Consider the following 21316-nt stretch of genomic DNA (forward strand, 5'->3'; position numbering starts at 1 on the left):
ACTAATATTTTTATTATTTAAATGGGGAATAATTTAAGAAAACCCCATACAACTGTTATGTATTTTTATATTTGGTGTGCTATTTGCACTATCAAAGATAAACCATAAATCACATTAATTATCATGAGGCAAATGAGGTTAATTTAAACTGTCACATAATTGATACTTAAGTTGGATGGTTGCCATATTTAAAAAAAGTTTATTTTTTAAATCTCACATAAACAATTTACTGTGCTTAAATTAGTGTTAGAAAATCATTAAAAAGCATACCCACATTTTTCACCTCTAAAGTTGCGTTTAAAGGTAAATTATATGTATATCTATTTGTGGAACAAATAAGTTGGCAGTAAAAAAAGTATAAAGGATTTTGAAGAGTTTAATTTTAAATTATGAACATCGGAAATTTGCTCTAATTTCTTTAAGTCTGCGTCTAATTTTATGTTTTATTTATAAAGGGTGTCCCAATAAGAGCGCACGTTTTAATTGGTAAATAAAAGTCATAATTTATTTTAAACTGAGTGTTATTTATATTTTAATGTAAAACTAATACACTGCAATTAAACGTGAAAAATAATATCTGGCAAATGACCGCCTCGACTTTCGTGTCAGATTCTTATTCGTTTTGAGAAATTTTCAATTACATTTTCACATAATTGCGGCCCAATTTCGCTAATAATACGTCTAATTTCGTTTTCCAACTGTGGAATTGTTGTTGGGTTATTAGCGTATACGAGGGATTTTAAAAAACTCCAAAGAAAAAAATCACAAGGCGTTAAATCGCATGATCTTGCGGGCCAGTTCTGATCGCCATTCCGTGAAATGACACGACCGGGAAACTTTATTTGCAACAATTGAATTGCTTCATGTATAGTGTGACATGTTGCACCATCCTGTTGGTACCACATACCGCCCGTATCCATACCATCCAATTAAGGCCATAAAAACTCAGTGAGCATATTACGATAGCGTTCGCTGTTCACGGTAACTGCATTTTCAGCCTCGTCCTCGAAGAAGTACGGTCCAGTTACTCCACCTGTTCAAAGTCCGCACCAAACAGTGACTCTTAATGGATGCATTTTCTTCTCATGAATGACTCTAGGATTTTCTTCGCCCGAAATTCGGCAATTTTGTTTATTAACAAAGCCATTAGGGTGAAAGTGTGCCTCATCGGTAAACAAAATTTTTTTCGAAAAATCGACATCCATTTGTTATTTTTGCAGTACCCAAGAAGAAAATGTACGGCGCGTCACATGGTCCACTGGCTTTAATTCTTAGGTCAGTTGAATCTTATAGGCATGTAAATGAAGATCCTTGGTTAGAATTCGGTGGGTAGTGTTTTTCGAAATGTGCAACTGCTGTGCACGATGACGGATGAATGTTCCCGGATTCTCGCCAACACTTTCACGCACTGCGGCAATATTTTCAACAGAACGGCTCATCATACTGACGCATTGGTGTTTTTACATCCACGACAGAACCATTTTGTTCAAATTTATCAATTAGTCTTTGGACGGTCGTGTGATTTGATGCATCGTGTCGACCAAAAATGCCCCGCAATTTACGAACTGTTTCCGCAAAATATTCTCCATATTTGTAGTGTGATTTAACAATAATAATTCATTGTTCGACCGTACATCGTTCCATAGCTACTAGTCGCAAACTGTTTACATTATTCTTTTCAGTTTTTTTTTAACATACTGCGATAAAAAAAGAATGCAGCGCAATTGAAAACGTGCATTCCTATTGGGACACCCTTTATTATCTAAAGAGAGATGAGTGTATATTAGGAATCGTCCGAAAATAATAAAGGGCTTATAATCCTTGTCTTGAGGCACACCTGTGGTAATTGGTGCAAACTTAGATCGACTATTTTGAGAATTTTGAAATTTTACAGAAACTCTGTAATTTAAGTAGTGCTAAGAAACTCATCAGCTTAAAACGATCATAGGCATCATTAAAAAGATTAAGTAAGCACGTAGAAGTGCTGTAACCACGTCCTGACTGACATAACAAAACAAAAAAATTGACGTGTTTTAAAAACGGTTATTTGTTTACTAATATATTTTTCCAGAATTTTAAAAGCTACAAAGAATTTTTAACTAGCAATATTAGGATTGCTTATTTCCACAAAGGTAAAAAACAATTTTCTAGAATACAATTATTATATTTGTAATGAGAGGAAAGCAGTATTATAAGCAACGTTTAAGACATGTATGAGATATACTATCTAGAATATTAGCAGGGAATTCTTGTCTATATAGGTAAAAATTAGTTTAGCATTGACTTGATGTTAGAATGGATATTTTAGTGGTAGTAAAAAATTGTTTTATCTACACAGAATAAGGGGCTTAAAAATTATTGAGTATAGAACCTAATTTATTTGAAATTTCAACATCACACAGGCAAGAACAGGAAGTCTTGTTGTGGGAAATGTTAAATTTTTTAACATGGTCCCATAAATCTTCACCTTGTTTTAAAGAAAATTGATTAAAATAAGTAACTTTTTCCCATACAATAGCCTGTTTTGTCAAATTTCTTAACTACGATTAATATTCTCAGGACTTTTCTTTTTAATTTTTCTTATGTGCCTTATCCCTTAAGCGCATTAATCGTTTTATATTATCAATTATCCAGGGCGTATCATTTCTCCCTTTTAGCAATTGTTGTCGAAGTGAATCATACTTACTTATTAAATTTAATATATGATGATTATTATTATTAAATTTGGTATAAATATGGTTTGTAAAATATATGCTACTCTATTTGCTCAGCATCCCTGCGAAAATACTAAAAATATTAATTTTACTAATTAAATATTATTTTTAAAATTCGCGGGGATATTAAGCTGGATATTTTTTGATGCACACGAGCATATTTTCTAGACGTCATTAAATAAGGAATTGTAAATATTTTTTTTACAGGTTTTAACTGTTTATGCAATATCTTATTGATGCTGATCACACTAATTTCACACGACAATCTTTTTATATCAGTTCATGCACAGCATTATTATTTTCTAGAACAACAATTTATTTTGGTTGATCTCATTCGTTGAATAGTTATTAAGCGAGCGGCTGCCACGATGAAAATCATTGTATCAGCATTTCACAATATCAAAGATTAAAGGTTGTTCGCCAAAAGTAGAAGTAAGTTACCCGCTGCACTCTTTTCTTGATAATTCACTTTGAAATCGTAAGAAAATCGAGGACAAAAGTGTTTAGCGTTAAAGCTTTTATATTGGCAAGTAAATAGAAAATTTTGTAGCTAAATGTTTTGCCTGTTTCTTTTTTATTATATTTAAAAAATTAAAGTTAGAGCAGGTGGTTGACTTGATATACAGTTTCGGGAATCGATCATTACGTATGAAGAGATGCTTAAAAGAGAAATATAGCAACGCGTGTGCATTTATTTTGAGCGATGTGCTACTCGCCTGCTACGTAGTTATCTTTTAGTATAACAATAAAAAAAATAATTTTTTTAAAAGTAACCTAAATAAAAATTTATTCTTTAATAAAAAGGCTTAAACAGATCTGCTTTTTTAGCTAAACAATAAGTTAACCCATCATAAAAGCCTTTTCTTACTTCCAAATGATTTCTGAATTGGCACATTTCAAGTTTTTTTTTCGCCACTCGTCTGAATTTGTTAGCCCACTAAATTCGTGTTTATAAATGGTCTTTTTAAAATAACCCTAAAAATAAAAATTTAAAGATAAATCTAGAGACCTGTGAGACCATTTAATATCGTGAATTCCACTAATATGGAGAATTATTTATTAAAAATCTTTTACTAAAATCCCATTATGAGTAGGACAGCCGTTTTGTTGAAAATAAATCGATCTTAGGTCTAAATTTGGAAGGACTTAAATGACAGGAAGAACTTGATTTTGCAGCAACTAAAGGTATTTTTAGGCACTTAAAGTAATATCAATAAAAAATGGCCCGATAATATGTTCGCCCAAAAATACCATTCCCAACATTTAATTTTTCAGGATACTGAGAACGAAATTGAAAATTATTTTGCTTATTTTCTAGATACCAATATCGGACAATGAAAGGATAGTGTTTCTCATATAATGGTAAAGAAAAATTCATCTGAAAATAGAATATTTAAAAAAAATTGAAATCTTTATTTGCTTTTTCATTATTGCATCATGTTTTCACAAAATTCAATTCTTCGCCACTGGTCTTCGGAAAGTAACTCTTACGTTTTAACATATTTGAAGTTTTGAAGTTTTATGATTCACGATTCACTTTTACTCTCCAACACTTTTACTTGATTGGGAAACCTATTATTCGGAAAAAAACTACTGAAAGAGAATATAGATCACTGATTACTCCAAATATAAAATTTTTAATGAAATTGCGGATAAAGCTTATAATAATTATCTTAAAGATAAAAGAAACTCACCTTTACGATATTGTCGGGAACTGCCAAATTATACTAAACATGCCATTGTGTGGGAAAAAATTACTGATTGCGAATTGATTTCTGGGTAACCACATATGATAAAATTGAATTTTACAGACAAAATATATACAACAAAGTGACAGATAGTTTTTGCATTCATCATTATTAGAGAAACAATCCTCCTAAAAATTGTAAATTCTTTAAAAACAAATGCATCCGGTAAAGATGGAATTTCTTTGCGTAATATTAAACTTTGTTTTGCATTTTGCAAAAAGCCTCTTTTAAACATAATACTTGCATCCTAGAAAACGCATATCCAGATATATTGAGACAAGCAAATATTACATCTCTACCTATGATCTAATCCTGTGAATGCTATGGATCTGAGACCAATTAGTATTTTATTTGCAGTTTCAAAAATATTAGAAAGACGTATATCTAATCAATTAACTATTTTTTTTAAATCAATGAGCATAATTCCTGGTTGTCAATCTGGTTTTCGAAAAAATGTCAGTACTACCACATGTCTTGTAAAATTTGTAAATGATATTAGAACTTATCTGGATAAAAAGAAAATAATATGCGTTGAACTTTTAGATTTAAGTAAGGCTTTTGGTACTAATAATCATGAAATACTTTTAGCCAAACTAACATATTTTGGATTATCTAAGGATGCAATCAGTTTTTTTAAATTGTATCTTAATACCTGAGCGTACTGCGTTTGTTTAAGAAGAGAATTTGTTATTAGCATCAAATCCAACTTTTTACCACTTTTAATGAGCTAATTAACATGATTAATCAGTATGCACAAAATCATAACTTAAGACTTAATGCAAGCAAATCTTCAATCTTAATTATTACTTTGGTAACAATAAAAATCAAGTAACAGAATCATCCGACAGTATTAATATTCCAATAAATGACACGTCTTTGATAGTTACTGAAGCAAAAAATTTAGGAATATTTTTTGATAATGACCTCTTATTTCAAATTCACATTAAACATAAACTTATAAGATATAGCAAACATGCGTTTAAGAGAAATAAACTACTTAAAAGAATATTTTTCACCAAAAACTAGAGATTATCTATGCAATTCCTTTGTTTTATCAATTTTCGACTATGAAGATATCGTTTATCATAATTTTCTTACATTAGGTAACTCTAAACCTATTCAAAAATTACAAAATATATGCATGCGTTTTTCATATGATATCGCTTTCAGAAATCACATTATTTCACATTTGAATATCAATTCGATCTTATCAATCCTTAATAAACGCAGATAATATAGTAAGAAAAAGTGGAGATGCACACTAATGGCACTTTTTTGATGCTCGTGATCATACTTACTTTACTAGAAATAAAGATAATTTTAATATTCGATTAAATAAATTAGTCAATTTCCAAAAATATTTTAGCTATTTTGCTGTACAAATGTGGAATAATCTTCCACATGATGTAAAATAAATATCGCCTAACTTTTTCAAGACTTTATTAAATCGCGTCTTCTGGAGGAGTAAAAGAGATAATTTAAATTTGTTTATTTTGAGCACGTTGATGTATTTGTGTTACATATGCTTTAATGGTTTAAAAAACCTCCTTATAATTTGAATTATCATGTACTACTTTCTTTTTATTATTGTTTGGCTGCCTTATGCATATTTTAAGTTTTATCTAACGATTGAAATGTATGTACATTTCACTATTTTGTTTTTACTTGGTTCTCGGTGTTCTTTTCTCCCCTTTTGGATTTTTTTGCCGCATTTCTTGCTCCTCTTTGCATCTTTAGGATGTATGAGTTTTTGGTAACTTACACTTATGTATATATGTCAGAATATTACTTGTAATAGTATTATAGAGAGCGGTGCTACACACAAGCTTTTATTCAAACGAGTTTTGTGAATCGATTATATAATCAGCAGGTGGTCCTTATTTGTCATGTTTGTGTCGTAACAACAACTCTGTATTTTAAGGAAAAATAAAAAAAGTTTTTAATTTGAATTTGATCGTTCTTAATGCACTTCTAAAACCACAAACTATTTTTTTAGCCGTTCTTGCTCCTGGATGCTTTTGATAGAAGGTTTTTGCAATTACGTGTGGCATTTATCACAATCTTGAAGATGTTCCAAATTTGAAACCACATTTAGAATTGTTTTTTTCGCATATTTTAAATGTAATTGAAAACAAATTGCACAAAATACACATTATACTGCCAGATTGCTTTCACAAAATCATTTAGTAATTTGAACTCTTTCGAAAGAAGTATAAACAGTTATGGTAAGTTGAGAAAAAATAAAAGCACTTTAAAATTCAACAGTGGAGCGTGCAGTCACAAAGCAAATTACGGCTTGTTGATATTATTATTGTTAATATTCTGTAAAGAACAAAAATAGCAAATACGTATTAGACGACCGGACGCGGCCGTTTATCGACAAAAAAAGTGGTGTTGCCATTAGTTTGCGTAATAATGACAATGCATAATCTTGAATTCGCCAACCTGTATAGGATAATTATGATTAACTAAAATAATCCATTTTGTTATTAAGTTTTAACATCAACTATATAAAAACAATATATTAAAACAATCCTTATTGTTAAATAAATTTTAGTGGTCTACTTATTTTTTCGTAAATTGAAAATATAGATAATACTATCTACTTTTTTATTCTTCTTAATTTTATTAGCTTATGCCTTATTATCACATTTATTTATCTCTTCGAATCCTTTTTTTATTTTCAAAGGCGGCGCTACAATTTTTAATTATATTTGGGAAATGTCAGATAAATTTAGGATTCCTTTTATTTTCTGTTACTTTTTATTATAGAATAGCAGTAGTTTTTAGTTATTACTAACTTTTTTATACCAACTGATAAATAATTACAAATATATCAGCACCATATTTTTACTAGTTTTTTCTGATTTTTACTGCACAGATTTTTATCTGAAATGATATATGCTAAATTTTCTTTTTATTCTAAAAATTCATAGGATAATAAAATTATTATTAAAACAGACAAAAAAAATCATTTTGAAAAGTCCATACAATTTTTAGTGAAAATAAACATATCGTGACTAAAACCGTAAGTTGATCGATTATATTAATGTCTTTTATATCAATTTATTTTTAAACAAGTAAAATAATTTATGCCCGTTTTTTAAATTTTTATATTACTTGTAATTATAAATATGGTACTAGATAAAACGGAGCTATTTTAGAACAATAAAAGGACTAAAAAACAGAAATAGCGACGAATACATAAACTTCATAAAATAACATGAAGCGCGAAGAGCAGAAAACGTGAATTGTTTTAAGATTGCCGATCTTTGTACCGTGAACGTGCACCGTGACACAGTTTAAGGAAATTTGCAAGCTTGAACGGATGCCGTTCTGCGTTTTTAGGAAGCATTTCAACGGGATCGGAGAACGGATCCGCCAATTAGTTTGTATTCACCTAGGGGAGGATTATGGTAATTTCAGTTTATTTTTGCGCTTAGAACATCGTAGATAAATGAAAAAATGTTAGGCGGGGCTAAAAAAAGAAATATATTGCTCAAACGACTGGAACCTTTGCATAGGTAGTTTTTCAAGTAGACTAGCATTAATTTGCCTTATATTAGTTATATTATTATAAAAGGGTAAGTACATTAATTATTCTCATGGTTTTTACTCTTTTGCTTTTTTTTGTAGTTTAAAATGATTGGTAGGGTCTATTTAGGGTTCTTCTTACGTTTTCATTATTTATAGTATATAGGTTTTAGTAGTTCATCTTGTTTGAGAGCCCTATTTGAGCCCCAATTTAGGTTATTTAAGTTATTTTATTGTGAATTCTGGTATTTTAAATTTTATAGAATTTATATATTTACTGACTTTGACTGTCAGTATTCTCTTATATGATTATAGAAATGATATGATTAGTTTCCTTTTTCAAAAACAATATAGAAAATTCTATGTATTTCCAAACTCTTCCATGGGTCTTTATGAGGGCATGTCGTGACATTTTAATTACTTTTTTTGTTTACCTTGGAAATAATTATACGACAGTCAATGCAAGTCGGGTTAAAATTTTCGCATTGTCGATAAATTGTATGTTCCTGACATAAAAGAGTGTTCCTCGAGAAATTATGTTCCAGAAAGGAGTGTGTTTCTTAAATACGTTACAATATATTATTACTTTACTAATGTATAGTAATTTGCATTTTTCATAAAATATAAGCTTTTTAAAATAAAACGATTTAGGATTCATCTCAAATTATTGCCATAAATATTTTGAAGAAACAACTACACTTTCGCCGCAAGGTCGCTACGTAGTTTCGTTGCCATTTCGAGTTATTTCACCTAATTTTGGAGACACATGACTTTAAAGCGTTTTTATGCGCTCGAATGTCGTTTCCTACAAAAAAAACATTTCTATAGTGCATACTTGTAAATAATGCGTGATTATTTAGATTGTGGACATATGAACGCCGTTTCCCAGCCCACATTTACTGAAATTAATAATTTCTTCTACATTCCACATCATGCTATATTTAAAGAATATTCTACTTCGCCTGTAAGAATTATTTACGATGCTAGTGCATGCGCACCTAACAAGATTTCTTTAAATAAAGCGCTCTATAGGGTGCCTAAATTGCAAAAGGATTTGATAGAGATACTATTGAGTTTTCGTTTTAGTAAATACGTCTTTACTTCCGACATTAAGGCAATGTACAGGATGATACAAGTAAATCCTTTGGACCGAAAATTCCAAAGAATTTTATGGCGTTTTTCACCGGACCAACCAATCTCGGATTATGAAATCAATATTGTTGTTTTTGAGGTAACTTGCTTACCCCTTCTTGCAATACCTACCTTGGTATAATTAGCTAATGATCATTCTGATTTGCCATTAGCTAGTGATTTAATTATTCATTCATCTTATATTTTTTTTTTTTTTGGGGTCGGTGGAGAAATTCTTTATGAACACTGGTTGCGCGGCGCCGCCCCCAGTAGTGTGGGACTTAGTGTCGAGTCTGTTTCGTCCTATACCCACTAAAACTCCACCGCTGGGTGGTGCCTTGTGGCTCCCTACACTGCGGTCTGCTAAGAAGCAGTCCTATTGTGTCCCATATGTTTAGTCCCACAGGTTCAATTCTGTAGCTTCAAGGAAGTCCAGGAATGTTGCCCTGGTTTGATTAAATGCTTCACAGAGCATAGTATGTGAAGAGTTGTTTCGTCCTCCTGATTGCATCCCCTACATAGCGAGGTAACTGATTTCCCTAGCGTATGCAGGTGTTTCCTGCTGGGTGCATGGCCTGTAAATAGCCCCGCGACCCTTCGCAGTTGTTGTCTGGAGAGGCTCAGTATGTTCTCACCCTTCTTGAAGGGTGGGCTGCCTATAAGTTGTTTGGATTGTTCCATCTTTGGCAGTCGTTCCCAGTAGAATTTGTTCTGGTTTGTTAGCCAGTTGCCGATTTCCCTCTTCCAGGTCTTATCGCTGACACAATATGTTGGTTCAGGGCCTACCAGGCTGTTGCTGGCTCCCTGGGTTGCAAGTTGGATAGCCCTTCTTGCAGCCTTATTGTTGCCTATATTCTCTGCTAGGATTATCTCTGGCCTATTTTGCGCTTCGGCGAGGTTCCTGAAATCCTCCCAGCAGCTTTGCACAGTCCTTGACTTAGTCTCGCACTGTTGTAGTGCAAGTGTTGCAGCCTGCTCTCCTGTGAAAATTGCGAAGGTTTTGCCTCTTGGCAGCCCTTCTCTCATCAGTTGGACACAGGTTTGTATTCCTATTATGCTTGCCTGTAAATTTGTTGTTTCCAGACCCAGGTTTATCATAAGTTGTCTGTCCTGTTGTTCGTCCTCCACCATGCCCACAGCTACCCCGATCTTGGATCGTTTGGTTGCCGTGTGCCATACTGAGTAACCTCTTTGCCTGAGCCTGTCCGCTTCTGCGTCCAGTGGTCCCCTTTTCTCTTTGATGACAAAAGGTTTGTCTAGGTATGTGACCTTGGTTCTGTCTGTTCTTAGGGCCAGGCGCCCAAGGTCCTGTATCTTATCAAATAAGGCATTGTGCCCATCTTTCGATAGGATTGTTGCCCCATTTGACAGCAGTCTTTTCGTCCCCGATATAGCTTCAGCCCGTACCACTAAGTGTAGCGGGCTTAGTCCTATCAGGTTCTCTAGGGCAGCAGTCGGCGTTGTTGACATCGCTCCTGTTATGCCCAGACATGCTATTCGTTGTGTTTTGTTGAGTATCTGTATTACAGTCCTCTTTTCTGCCGCATGCCACCATATAGGTGCTGCGTATGTAATGATGGGTCTAACCATTGTCGTGTACATCCAATGTATCATTTTTGGTGACAGTCCCCATGATCTACCGAACATTCTCTTACAGTACATAAGAGTTTTCGTGGCTTTATTTGTAGCTTGGATTACATGTTTCTTAAAGCTGAGTTTTTTATCCAGGGTTATACCTAGATATTTGACCTCGTCTTTAAGTCGCAGATTTTCTCCATAAAATTTTATGTTTCTAATGGGCTCTAGTTTCCTTCTTTTGGTAAAGGAAACCAGAGTAGTTTTTGTGGGGTTTACCCTTAGTTGTTCTTCCTCACACCAGTGCTCGACAGTAGTCAGGGCTCTTTGCATTTTTTCGAATACATGAGCCTGACTACCCCCTCGTGTAAGGATGACTATATCGTCAGCATATCCTATAGAGAGGATAAGCTGCCTCTTCAGTCGTGTCAGCAAGCTGTCCGATACAAGGTTCCACAGCAGCGGTGACAGTACGCCCCCTTGAGGTATTCCCCTGCATACTTTGGCCTTAACTTTCATTTTATATTAATGAAATACATGGGTCCCATGAATCTTTGGACACTTTGCTACTTATGAAAGATTAACTTATTACTCTTTTGATGCGAGCAGGTTTTTTAGTTCGAAAATGGGCCACCAATAAGCCTAAAGTATTAGAAGGCATACCAGAAGATCACATTAAGACAGAAGACAGAATTTTTTTTGACCCTGAAAACCGTAATTTTTTAAAAATCCTTGGCTTAAAATGCAGACCGGTTTCAGATCCACTTCTTTATCACTTTGATTGCTCTGTAATAGAGCCCCTTACTAAAAGAAAATGACTTTCTGATTTGTGAAGATTTTTGACCCAATGGGTTACTTAACCCCCCTTACTATATTTGCAAAACTATTAATTCAACATTTGTGGCAGCTTAAACTTGCCTGGGATCAAGGAATATTCAAAGAAGTTACCCTCAAATGGATAAAATATAAATCTGAATTAAAATTGCTGCATAATTTTAAAATTTTACGTCACATTGATATACAAAACTCATCACAAAATCCTATCAATCCAATTGATAGGATTTTGTGATGCTTTTGAGGTGGCCTATTGTGCCGTACTTTACGTTCGTGTCTTATATAAAAATAATAATATTCAAAACAATTTGCTTTGCGGTAAACGTAAGGTTGCCCCTTTACAAACTATTGGTATACCTAGACTGGAGTTATTATCTATGGTACTTCTTACAAAACTAATCCAATTTACTACTCATAGTCTCTCTTAAAGGTATTCCTTTCATCAAATATTTTGCTTTTCTTACAGTACCGTCGCATTATATTGGATCAAAGTTTCTGCTAATTCTTAGAAACAGTTGGTAGCTAAACTTGTTTGTACTAAATCTTGTTAGGTGCGCATGCACTAGCATCGTTAACAATTCTTACAGGCGTAGTAGATTCTTTAAATATAGCATGATGTGGAATGTAGAAGAAATTATTAATTTCAGTAAATGCGGGCTGGGAAACGGCGTTCATATGTCCACAATCTAAATAATCCGCATTATTTCCGAGTATGCACTGTAGAAATGTTTATTTTATAGCAAACGACGTTCGAGCGAATAAAAACGCTTTAAATCCATCGTTCGTGTGTCTCCAAAATCAGGTGAAATAACTCGAAAGGGCAACGAAACTACAGAGCGATCTTGAAGCGAAGGTGTAGCCTTTTCTTTAAAATATTTATGGCGATATTCTTCCTTCGAGGTAATACAGACAACTTCTGTCACCTTTTCAACTTTCCAGATTTTTTCCAAAGTTAAATCAAGATTAGAACCAAACGTTTTTGTAAAAAATGTTTTTTGCTTATGCAAAATTGGAGAATTATTAGAAATTTTCTTAATAATTGTCTAACCAAACAACATATTTAAACAAATAGAATAATCGAAACCCATGCAAATTTTACCATCCCGCAAAGTATAAGGAACAACGTCGTTACCTAACATTAAATGAATTGCTCCGCGCTTATTAAAATATGGATCAGAAAGAGTAAGCTTTTCTATTTGAGGACATTTAGGCAAAGAAATAGTTGTAGTAGGGATTTGATTGCAGATTTTATCCATGATAATAGTATTTACATCAAAAGTTTCAGTAGAATTACAATGAAATCCAATAGTACGGGAGACTGCTGATTTCGAAGAGGTACATATTTTATCTAACCCCTTGCATGCTTTAGAAGTAAAAGTATTTTGAGCACCAGTGTCTAAAATAGCTCTGAAAGATTGCCAATTTTGGAAAATATCTTTTATTTTTACTATTACTCTACCCAGTAAGATTTCATGATTATTAATCATCATTCTGACTTTACTGACTTGTGACTCTGAGGACGTAGAGGCAAGGATGTCCGAAGTAGAAGGTATTTGATTTTCTTCAATTTGATTATTATTTTGAAAATGTAAGAGACTATGATGACCATGGTAACAATAGCGACAACGTTTTTTAGAAGTACACTGCGTTACAGTGTGCGCTGTTGCTAAGCAATTTATGCAAGCGGGCTGCTTCTTAATAATATCATAGCGTTCACCAGGAATGTTACTTAAAAATCTTGAACATTGATAAATAATATGCTTGCCTTTGCACAAAAAACAAGTTCGTGAAAACTGACCATGAACATGAAATGTTTTATTTCTGGTATTGGTATTAACATGACGAAGGTTATTCGAAAAATTAGATTTGGTAGCAGGCAGAATATTCGGTAATCCTTTTCTAGCAGGAACAGAAGAAAAGGCATTAGTAGCACATTTTAGTGCTGAACATTGTTTTAAGACAAAAGTTTTAACCGATTCATACTTGGGAATTTCATTAGTGCCCTGAGACTGCTCATATGCACGCCTAGTGTTAGAATCCAATCTATCAAGTATCATATAAAACAAAATAAAATCCCACTTATTAGTTGGCAATTTCATGACCTTTAATGCAGCTATATGTTTAGTAAATTTATCAACCAGATTACGCCGAATTTGTGCATTTCCTGTGGTAACTTTAGGACAGTTTTCAATAGCCTTCCAGTGGTTAAGAGCTCTTAATTGATGATTTTGATAGTAGATACGGCTCTATTAGTATGTACCATAGTATTAAAACTTTGTTGAAAAGTAGAAAAACTTGATATATCTCCGGAAAAGGTAGGTAATTTCATTTTAGGAATTAATGAATAATCTGACGCAATATTAGTTATAGCAGCAGGAGCAAAAGTGCTATTAAAAGGTGACATCGAGTCTTGATGTTCGTCTTCAGCTATCAAGGCTAAAAGAGAATTGTGGTGTTTTCAAAATCTTTATTGATTTTTTTTATATTACGAAAACTAACTTTTAATTGATTTTGGAATGAAGTGTTTGCCTTAGCTTCCACAGCAATTTGATGTATATGATTTAATTGATTTAAAGAAGTTTGTCTACGAGCTTTGGCTCTGGCAATTTTTGTATTTGAATTAATTGGAGCCATTTCAACAAAGTAATAAATTAAGCAAAATCCACCCGATTAAATTTCAAAACAAAAAATACATCAAAAAAAGCAAGATCTATTAAATATTATTTCGGCAATAGCAGTAAATTAAATTGACGAAATAAGTCAGTAATTGACTAAAATTAGTAGCAAAGTAAGTAGTAATAAGTAAATGTAGTAAAATAGTAGTAAGTAAGTATAGTAGAAAGATGCATTAAGTAGTAAAATGAGTAAGCAATTTCAACCTTAAATCGCAATCATAAATTTTGCATATAAAAGTAAAAATCACTAAAAATGTAAATCTTTCATAAAAAATCCCTCTAAATCAGTTGTGCCTTTGCAAAATCCGGCTCGAAGGACCAAATGTTTCGGACCTGTTTATAATAGATGTTTAATTACTTAAATCAAGGTTATTTTAATCTTAATTATTTATCAGGTTATCAAGGCCAGACTGTAAAAAAATAGGGACGCTGCTCCAGTCACACTGAAATAAGGTTTTCCTTTTGTTTTTGACGCACACCCTTAGTGACTATATAGTAAGCAAAATAAAATAGAAACGAAATTGGAAGAGACACAATTTAATGTGAAAGGAAAAAAAATACTCAACTTGCCCTAGTAATAAATGAAGTACATGATGTTGATATAAGGAACACCCCAATCAGCTTTCATTAAATTGACAAAGACGTGATGCACTTTGGTATTATCTCGTATGAGATTTAGGTACTGTAGATAAATAATTGCTGTAGTAATTCTGCTTTCCGGTATCGCACACACGATCCTTATTTTAAGTTTCTGGCGGATGACCTCGGTCAAATAGCTTATTCTCCTCGCCCCGAGTGGTCGGTAAGGTAAAGTAGGAGAAAAGAGCAAGGTTTTATGGAAGGAACATTGGAGTAAGAGAGTAAGGAAATGTAAAATAGGTCGAGTTTAAATATTAACAGTTTACCAAGAAACGCGTGTGAAAAGAAACACCCGGTATAAGGTGAACTTTTATATGCAAAATAAATATAAATAACCAAAAATAAACAAAGTATTACCCAACTAATTTTTAAATATCTTAAACTTTAAAGAAAACTTATGTTATCTAAAAATAAGTAAAATTGGCAAAAAAGTAACAAAAGGAGAGAGAACAAAACACAAACTATATTTACTTAAGTTTCCATAAAAATTGCTGAATAAATTATTGAATTTTGGAATGACTTTTAGAGACAATAATAAAATTGTACCACATACAGAATGACTCTCCTCACACTACACCGATATATAACAATAAAACAATAAATAAAAAGATATTGAAAATTTAGCAACAAACTGCACTAAACAGAAACTATACACTCTCAACTTAAATATTGGGATTATTTGACATATAAACTAAATATAGAACGAACGCCTTATATACTGTGAAAATCTAACTACAGTTCATGTATTATATCTTTTACCTAAGTCAGATGGTACGTAAGATATAATAAATTTTATGTAACAAATAACGTCGAAAATTATGATTTTTTTCCTAAAAGGATATTTCCATTATTTAATTTGGCTTAAAAATGTATCTCCCAATGACCGTGTAACGTTGCTAAATATTAAACATTTTTCTGTTATATAAGATAATCTAGGACTATACGTCTTGGAAATATTAACTTATATTAAGAGAAATTTAAACACTTAAAAACCTAAGTTAAAGTCATAATTATTACACAAGATTAGATTCTGATGTACATCGACCTACGTGCATCAAAACATCTTAAAAAGTTTAGGGCACAAGAAGGGGTCAAAAAAAAGTCCAGTCCAGGAATTTTCTGGATAATTAGGACTTTTTTTGTTGATCCCTTCTTGTGCCCTAAAAAACTTCCAGAATATGGACAGAATTCTCCTTAATATCTTAAAAATTAGTATTGTTTAAAGTTCAACTAAGTCCTAGTACCCTTGTTGGAGCCTACTTACAAAACTTTTATTATCAATTATGTTTTGGTACAAGTTTGTTTTATTTTTAATATCATGTTTGCCTTCTCTGTATCTCAAACAACAATTATCAATGGTGTAAAATGCTCTATATGGAATTTTTACAAATCTCTTTACGTATGAGTTCTATGGAGTTGTACTGCGATAAGAATAAATACTTGTCCTTATCAGATAAGCCTATATTATCATAATAAATAATAGTTTAAAAAACTAAAAGAACACGCTTTTATAGCTAATCGAACTAAAAAGTAGAAAATAATTTTTAATTACAAAGAGTTTTTATTACAATAGAAGGTGAAACAATCAATTATAATTAATTAATTACCTCAAATAAAAATCATAATAAAATTTTAGCTATTAACATAATAATTTAAATTAAAGTAAAAAGCATGGGGTGCATTTTACTTCATTTTCATAACTCTTTTCATAGATAGTTGCTAATAGAATAATTGTCATATTTATTATATTGAGCATGAGCACCCCATGATTTTTATTTTAATTTAAATTATTCTGTTAATACCTTCAATTTTATTATAATTTTTATTTAATTTTATAGGTAATTAATTATAAATGATTTTCCAACCTTCTACTTGTAATAAAAACTCAATCACTCTAATTAAAAATTATTATCTACTTTTTATTTCGATTAGCAATTAAAACGTGTTCTTTCAGTTTTTTTTTCACTATTATTTATTATTCTGTTAAAATCATCTCATATTACCTGGATACTTTCAGGGGCGGCGGTATGTTTAAACTTTTCATAGTGTTTTTATTAAAATCGATAAAATGAATGTAAACTGAAAAAGTATACTAATTTGATAAATTACAAAAAACAATGAATTTAACGTACAATTAAGCAAAATTCTGCTGGCCCTCCGCGCAACTAAAGACAGACCCATTTAAATGTCATTGACCACATATTACTTCTGAACGTTAACTAAACTTGTGTGTCAGTGTAAATAAAAAAGAGCCTGTTAATCCTGTCGGTTCTAATAAGGATAATGGGAAACTGTTGTCAAATTATTGCATTGTCATTAGTCCTTGATACGTGTGCAAAGTTTCAAGTTCGATACATCCATACATAGATACAACCCGAGCTAATAAAAGCGTATTAAAAAGAAATAATAAAGCGTTTGATTTTTGTATTTATTACTTATAATACAGGGTGTTTGGTGCATCGTGTCAAACTGAATTCAGTGATTGGGGAGGTCTTTGGCTACCTCTTCAGCCCTCATAAAAAAATCTTGCTCAAACTGATTTTTTTATACTGGGTTTTAATGGTTTTGAGTGAACATTTATTTAAAAAACATTCAAAATTTAAAAGTTGTTAACTTTTACTAAATTTTATTTTCGACCTTTTATTTGCAATGTTTGACGCTTCTTTTGAAACTAAAATACCCGCCAGCGACATCTAGTTTTTTTTTTAAGCGCTGCAAACATTTTTTTTCAGTAAAAAATAAGCTTAAACGTCAACTTTCGGTTTAAATTAAAAAAAAACTAAAAGTGATCATGATCTCCCAATTTTTTTAAAAACATCTCTAGTCTGTTTCCATTCTAATGATGTGCAATATGTCATAAAAAGTAATTGGTAACATGACTAATTTTCAAATTTACTAAACATAGTCGCAATTTTCTAATATTCAACAGGTGAATAAAAACAAGTTTTTGTCTTAATTAGCGATTCAAAGCAGGGAAAATAACATTAAAAAAGAAAAATAGCCTTTTAAACATTGATTTCATCATTTACAAATCCTGCTCAAATTGTTCACCTCTGTTTCGAATGCAGGCCCGACATCTTTGTCGTATTTCTACAGTTGTAGTCCGAAGTCCATTACATGGCGCAGTAGCCATGTAATCTTATTTTTTAGTTGAGACATCATTGCCTCTGCTGTCTAACGTGTGTGCTAGATTTCTGTACTCCACGATTCTTTCATTCGGTTGTATTTTCTCGTTAAGTTTTATTGTTTTTTGTTACGTTTTATTAAGTTTCTGTTATTTTTAAACTTTGTTGACTATTTTGTTGTTGCAATGGCGACATACTCTAACGAAGAATATGCGGATATCATAATGATTTATGGTGAGGCCCGTGGTGTCGCTCGTGCAGCGCAACGGCTTTACCACGAACGCTTTCCTGGTCGACGATTGCCTGGCCGTAGAGTTTTCCCAGACACATACCGGCGATTACGCGAGACTGGGAGTGTCACTCTCCATGAACCAAGGGGACATGTTGTGCGACATCATGTTGAAGTGGACGAAAGAATACTGGCATTATTTGAAGAAGAGTACACAAGAAGCATTAGAGATGTGGCGGCACAACTTAATATTTCAATATCAAGTGTGGAAGGTCCTTCGACAAAACGAAAAATATCCATTCCACGTGACTCCTGTTCAAGGTACGTAGTTTACGTAGTTATTTGACGTTACCTTTGTTTAGCAGGTAATGAAAATTATGACGTCACTTTTAGCAATTTAATGGATATTATGTTATGACATGACACACTTGAAAATCTTTTAGTGCAATGACTTACTGCTCCAGAGGAATTAAAATGATTTTTGTTTGTTGCAGGTCTTGAGGGTGGTGACTTTGACGAGTTCACTTTTGTCGGTTTTTGTTACACACAGATGTGGAAAATCCTGATTTTTTAAAAAGAATACTGTGGACGGACGAATCTAAATTTACCAGAGAAGGGATTCTTAACTTACACAACTTGCACCACTGAGCACCGAAACAAGAAAACCCACATGCCAAAAGACAAAACTCTTTTCAATATCGATTCAGTGTGAACGTTTGGGCAGGAGTGATTGGGAATCAGGTAATTGGACCACATTACCTACCCGATAACCTCAATGGAGATAATTATTTAGAGTTCCTGCAAAATGATCTGCCGGAATTATTGGCCGAGGTGCCCGTGTTTAATGAAGATGTGCCCATAGTATTTCAAAACGATGGCTGTCCCGCGCATTGGTGTTTAACTGTGAGGGAATACCTTGACAATGTGTTCCCCAATTCGTGGATTGGGCGCGATGGGCCTATTGCATGGCCGCCACGTTCCCCAGACTTAACTACATTAGATTTTTATGTCTGGGGACGTGCCAAAGAGCTGGTATACGCCACAGAAGTTCCAACGAGGGAGGTACTGATACAACGCATAGAAGCAGCCTTTAATACAATCAAAAACGAAATACGACTTCGGACTACAACTGTAGAAATACGACAAAGATGTCGGGCCTGCATTCGAAACAGAGGTGAACAATTTGAGCAGGATTTGTAAATGATGAAATCAATGTTTAAAAGGCTATTTTTGTTTTTTAATGTTATTTTCCCTGCTTTGAATCGCTGATTAAGACAAAAACTTGTTTTTATTCACCTGTTGAATATTAGAAAATTGCGACTATGTTTAGTAAATTTGAAAATTAGTCATGTTACCAATTACTTTTTATGACATATTGCACATCATTAGAATGGAGACAGACTAGAGATGTTTTTAAAAAAATTGGGAGATCATGATCACTTTTATTTTTTTTTTATTTAAACCGAAAATTGACGTTTAAGCTTATTTTTTACTGAAAAAAAATGTTTGCAGCGCTGTAAAAAAAAACTAGATGTCGCTGGTGGGTAATTTTAGTTTCAAAAGAAGCGTGAAACATTGCAAATAAAAGGTCGAAAATAAAATGTAGTAAAAGTTCACTCAAAACCATTAAAACCCAGTATAAAAAAATCTGTTTGAGCAAGATTTTTTTATGAGGGCTGAAGAGGTAGCCAAAGACCTCCTCAGTCACTGAATTCAGTTTGGCACACGATGCACCCTGTATATTCACTCATGCCTATCTATTTGACCGATAGCGCATATCGCAAATCATCGCCTAAGAAAGCCTTTAATGAAATGGGCATGCTTTAAGTGCCTTAAGACTATAGGTTAGGTCGTGATCTTTAAGGTCCTTTATGACTCAGCTTACATAGTTTAACTTTTTATAGTTCGAAAGAAGATAATCCATAAATATTATTCGTTGCGAGAGATCCAGATGGTCCATTGAAAATGATACAGCTTAGTAGTTAAGTCCTTAAAAATATCTCGGGTGAGGTGAATGAAAGTAACTGCTTTTAATTTCTAATTTTTAAGTAAATTCTTGACAGTAAGTAAATAATAAAAGTTTTAGTCCCAATTGTCAAGCAAACACTTGCTATCTCGAGTTATTACTCCTAAAGCAACTATTTTAAGTGTTTACTTACGGTCGGTGTAAATAACAGCAAATAAAAACTTAATTCATTAAGTAAATACTTTCGTTTTCGCAAGGTTGATTTGATGCTACCTTACCATAAGATTATAATTTAAACTTTGTAAATTATGGTAGCATTTTTAAATATTCGTAAAATTAAACAATATCGTGATCGTAGAGATGTAAGTGCAAATAGTGCAAAACGTCTTTTAGGGTTTGAAAATGAAAATATTGAGCTCATTACGAACTATTTCTTACCATATTATTATAGCAACGAAACTCGGGGTCGTGTACTTTCTTCAACAAAATATATAGAAATATTTCTTCGGTATATTAGTGAGCCTGGTTTTCAAAATGGTGTTGCAACTGATTTTGGTGTTGATAGAACAACAGTTTGTAAGATTGTAGATTATGTTGCACAAAAAATTATGGAGAAGGCAGATCAATGGATAATATTTCCAACAATGTGATGCAATGGAAATGATCACAAGTATAGACGTGCAATGGCCTAGAAGTGTGCATGATAGTAGGATTTGGAGACAAAGCTCTGTTCGACAAAAACTTGCAATATTTTAAGCAAATGTTTGTTTGGTGGGGGACAGCGGATATGGTTTATCTCCATGGCTTTTGATATCATTTAGACAGCCACAAACTCAATTAGAACGGCAATACAATACATTATATTTAAAAGAACGAGTAGTAATACAACGGGTATTTGGCCAAATAAAACAGCTCTATCCAATATTCGCAAATAGGATTAGACTGGCAATAAAGAACGTACCTAAAATAGTCATATGTTGTGCTATACTTCACAATATTGCCAAGTATTTGCAGGATGAATGGACTATCAAATAGAAAATAACAACGACGACGATCCCGATGACTCAAAAATTAAGACACAAGGAGACATTAGACGTCTTGGTGAACAAAAACGCTTGGAAATAATGCAGATAATAAATCAGTTTA

The 21316-nt window shown here is 32.6% G+C and overlaps 1 protein-coding gene across 1 annotated transcript in view; it reads left to right on the forward strand.

Moving 5' to 3' along the window:
- Positions 1-21316, forward strand: part of LOC126742453 (uncharacterized) — a 1408556-nt gene that overhangs the window by 1067136 nt on the left and 320104 nt on the right. The window lies entirely within an intron of this gene.

The sequence above is a fragment of the Anthonomus grandis genome, chromosome 11, assembly GCF_022605725.1.
Source record: "Anthonomus grandis grandis chromosome 11, icAntGran1.3, whole genome shotgun sequence".
Taxonomy (NCBI): Eukaryota; Metazoa; Arthropoda; class Insecta; order Coleoptera; family Curculionidae; genus Anthonomus; species Anthonomus grandis.